Genomic DNA, 5,000 nt, shown 5'->3' with positions numbered 1-5,000 from the left:
CTAGTCTAACTCTAACCTACCATTCGACAAAGGGCTTAGATATAATTGACGACTGATCATCACTCCCAAAACAGTATCTATATCGAATATTAAACCTATGTTAACAAAATTAAGCTAATCAATATCAGCCACTAGTAGGCAAGAGTACCCACAGGTGCGACTGCTCACACCACAGTGCAATAGCTTAGCACCTGGAGCTGGCCCAGGACACCAAGACCTTACTGTAGATAGGCCTAATCTTAAACCCCAATTTTCCACATCACGATTGTACACTTAACAGTTCATAATACTATTCCGATAGGAAAACAAATAGGGAATCATTGCCAGTTACCTGTGCTATCTTTAAACTTCGAGGGTGTGAAGAAAACATGAAAAAATAAAGAGAATTCACTGATATCGTTCATCTTCCCAATTACCTCCCTAGCTAGCAATGGAGACACTCGTCAGTGACGTCACCTGCCCGACTGACTGTAAACAAACAAAAGAGTAATTATAAGCGTACATGCTTCTAGTACCTTTTACTAAATGACTGACGTTTATTAACGTTAAAAGTTTACGAACGTTGGACGCTCTATAATAATAATAATAATAATAATATTAATAATAATAATAATAATAATAATAATAAGAAGAAGAAGAAAAAAAGAAGAAGAAGAAGAAGAAGAAGAAGAAGAAGAAGAAATATAAATAATAATAAGGATATGGAAATGAATAATAATGATAGGTTCTCTTAAAAAGGATGGCTGCATTGTGCAAATTTATTTTAAACAGGATCTTTTCCTTTTTCCTTATAATTCGCTTTTCAGACCCAGCGATGTTATAATGATAAAAAAAATCATCGCTGAATGTCTCAAAGCATTACCACAATAACGTATTAATATATCAATACGTTAATAAGTATATTGTGAATACATTATAATGTATTCACAATATGCAAAGCAAATTTTCTGTTCTTGTTAAAAGTGAAAATACTCCAAATGGTTTGTTAAACTGAAGAATAATTTTATTACAAAAATTGTGCCATAAAAGTTTAATTATTCATTCAAATCCCGACTTCAGGTCATTCTCATGAACTTGGATTTCATCTTATTTACAACGTTTATTTGAAATTATATCAAGCACTGAGGACAAATGACCTCTTATAATAAACAAGTGAAAAATGCGCCGAATTTTCTTCGGCGCAATCGAATTTTCAGTACAGCGTATAATGCTGTATGAGCCGCAGCCTATGAGACTTTCATTCACGTCCCTCTGGTGGACTTCAACCCTAAATAGAGTAAAAACTACTGAAGCTAGAGGGCTGCAATTTGTTATGTTTGATGGATGAAAGGTGGATGATCATCATACCAAATTGCAGCCCTCTAGCCTCAGTATTTTTTAAGCTCTGAGGTCGGACAGATAAAGCCATATCAATAGTGTTCTTTTACAGAAAACTAAATTCGTTGGTAACTGGAACGTGATATACTCAGTTTTTCATCATTCCTAGTTAACAATCTTGGAGTTCAAGATATTTTGATTAATAATTAACGCAGAAATATAATTCTAGTAGATTTTTGTTACTGCCTCAGAATTGAATTCTTGTCGATTTCTGTAATACTGTACAGAAATCGACTAGAATTCAATTCTGAGGCAGTAATAAAAATCTACTAGAATTATATTATATGACGCCGCAACAATTTACACCTCAAACGAAACTTAGCCTTGGCGGATTCAAATTAAATTGGCCCTATGACAACGCAGGGTTCTGAATCAAAGATATCTTAAGGAACTACTTCAGAATTGTAATTTCAGCGGATTATTGAAAGCCATATTGCTCCACTTGTAGTTTCAGTGTAAACTGAGCTTATGACAGCACAGGTTCCTTAACAGTGATATATCTTAATAAACTACTTCAGAATTTTAATTTCGGTCGACATTTGACGGCCATATTGCTCTATCAGGCTTAACAAAACCGATTTTTTTACCAGATTTTTCAGATTTGATTAAATCTCTTGTACCCTGAATAAGGCAAACATAAGTCTACCAGATAATACTAAAAATTGCCTCAGTATTTATCGCTTGCTTGCACTAAATAGCATTTTTTCTGAAATATTAATTTAAACATAAGCATGTCAATGACTTTTCCATCTTAGGGAGAAGCCGTAAAATCGATTTTCTTTTGTTTTGAAATGAAAATTTCACATAAAATTAATTTCCTTGGACAGACGATGCAGGAAACCCCAACCAATTACCAGATAAATTGATAAAATGTAAAATTATTCAGCCTTTGTATTGTTATCCTTTAACTATATACCTTTTTAGATGTAATATTAAGTTAAATATAGACCACCATCCCTCGAGAAAAGGCAGAAGGAAATAGCAGAAGATGAAATTGTGGGAAAACCTTCATCATTTCGACTGAAATGTGTCAGGTCTAAAAATGTAAATAAAAAAAAAATCTACAGTATCCATCATTATCCTTTAACTAAATACCCTCGCCCATGAAATATTAAACTAGATATAATCCTCCATATTCCCTCTCCATCCCTCGAGGAGGCAGAAGGAAATCGCAGAAGATGAAATTGTGGGAAAACCTTCACCATTTCGACTGAAATGTGTCAGGTCTAAAAATGTAAATAAAAAAAAAATCTACAGTATCCATCATTATCCTTTAACTAAATACCCTCGCCCATGAAATATTAAACTAGATATAATCCTCCATATTCCCTCTCCATCCCTCGAGGAGGCAGAAGGAAATCGCAGAAGATGAAATTGTGGGAAAACCTTCACCATTTCGACTGAAATGTGCCAGGTCTAAAAAAAAAAAAAAAAAAAAAAAAAAAGAAATCTACAGTATCTATCATAATCCTGTAACCAAATACCCTTTCCCACGAAATATTAAACTAAACATAATCCTCCTCATTCCCTCTCCATCCCTCGAGGAGGCAGAAGGAAATAACAGAAGACAAAGTTGTCAAGAAGCCTTCACCATTTCGACCGTGAGACGTCAGGTCTAAAAATATGACGCCGCAACAATTTACACCTCAAACGAAACCTGAGTCTCGTCGCTTGTTGGCCCATATGTGGAGAAGAAATTACGTATCAGATATTAAATGGGAGACGACACTTCCCGTCTAATGTTGCAGACGCTGAAATGTTGCTTTTTCTGACTCTATGGGGAAAAGGTTAGGGGTCGGGGTGGTGGGGGAGTCGCTTTGTCATTTTATTCGGTGTCGTGGGAAATTGCATCACTAACCGATGAGAGCTTGGAAAGATACTTCCTAAGAAATATGACAAACGAATAAAGTATGATGCACACACTCACATACATATGTATACACACACATACACATAAACACACACCACACACAACACACAAATATATATATATATATAATATATATATATACAAAAATATATATTATTAATATGAAAATATATTAATCCGAGGTAGAGCGAATTAGTATATTAAGGACATTGTAGCTCGATATATGTATATGAATCACGAAAAGTGATATGACTTATATATATATATATATATATATATATATATATAATATATATATTATATCATTCAAGCTACAAATGTCCTTTAATATCTAAATTCACTTTACCTCCCAAATGATATATTTTCATATATTGTACGAAGGGGAATTTTTTAGTTGATAATAATTTTCGTCCCCCATGGGATCGAACCACCGTCCAAGTGGACGGGGACGAAATCAGGACAGTCAGTGACGCTATCCAATCAGCCAACAGAGACGCTATAAGTTCATATCGATTCTGACCTTACAAATCACCCTCCATCTCGGTGCTTTCGTAATAGAATCGACATGGAATCCCGTCTACCATGTTAGCCAATTCGAGCGTTTGACAGCACGTAGCCTTTTGTTATGATAATTATCACATCGAACCGTGATCCATTTATATATCAATTCAAGCTACAAATGTCCTTTAATATCTAAATTCACTTTACCTCCCAAATGATATATTTTCATATATGTACCGAAGGGGAATTTTTTTAGTTGATAATAATTTCGTCCCCCCATGGGATCGAACCACCGTCCAAGTGGACGGGGACGAAATCAGACAGTCAGTGACGCTATCCAATTATTATCAACTAAAAGATTCCCCTTCGGTACATATATGAAAATATATCATTTGGGAGGTAAAAGTGAATTTAGATATTAAAGGACATTTGTAGCTTGAATTGATATATATATATATATATATATATATATATATATATATATATATATATATAATATGTATTTTACTATACAATAGATATATGTGATATGCATTAAGCTTCAAATGTCCCCAATTTATACCCCATTCGCTCTAACTCAGAATTAATATATTTTTAAAATAGTTAGCCAGAATGGAATTTTTTAGTTGATAAAATTTCGTCCTCTCGTGGATTCCGACCAGCGCACTGAAGTCCTGATTTCTCCTTTGGGCGCTTGTTCGTATCCACGAGAGAACGAAATTATCATCAACTAGGAAATTCGCCTTCGGTTTACATATATCAAAATATATTAATTAAAAGGTAGAGCGAATTGGCCCATTAAAGGACATTTGTAGCTTAATGCAAGTATATGAATTACGGTGATGTGATAGAAATTCATATATGTAGCATATATGTATATATATATATATATATATATATATATTATATATATATATATATATATATATATATATTTCGACTTTTGTTAAGTCTACAAGACACATCTCTCTCTCTCTCTCTCTCTCTCTCTCTCTCTCTCTCTCTCTCTCTCTCTCTCTCTCTCTTTTAACCAGCAAGTTTCAATAAGCCGAAATTATTGACAATCGTTCGTAACCAACACCAGAAAAAAGCCACACATCAAAATACAAGTTTAAAAAAAAAAAAAAAAAAAAGTCACCTGGCCCAACAGACTAAAAAGCTGACACACACACACACACACACACGTGCGTTTGGTTTTCCTACCGATGCAGAAGAAAGAAATTAAAGAAAAAAAATAGAGAGGGGGGGGGGG

The 5,000-nt window shown here is 34.0% G+C and overlaps 1 long non-coding RNA gene across 1 annotated transcript in view; it reads right to left on the bottom strand.

Moving 5' to 3' along the window:
- The window catches only part of LOC135209427 (uncharacterized), a 7,163-nt gene extending 6,704 nt beyond the window's left edge, over positions 1-459 (bottom strand). The window contains exon 1 of the long non-coding RNA XR_010313348.1: positions 332-459. This is a non-coding gene — a long non-coding RNA (uncharacterized LOC135209427). The remainder of the gene's footprint in view (positions 1-331) is intronic.
- Positions 460-5,000: the final 4,541 nt, after the last annotated feature.

The sequence above is a fragment of the Macrobrachium nipponense genome, chromosome 38, assembly GCF_015104395.2.
Source record: "Macrobrachium nipponense isolate FS-2020 chromosome 38, ASM1510439v2, whole genome shotgun sequence".
Taxonomy (NCBI): Eukaryota; Metazoa; Arthropoda; class Malacostraca; order Decapoda; family Palaemonidae; genus Macrobrachium; species Macrobrachium nipponense.
The sequence above is the reverse complement of the archived record's forward strand: the minus strand, read 5'-3'. Positions and strand labels throughout refer to the sequence as shown.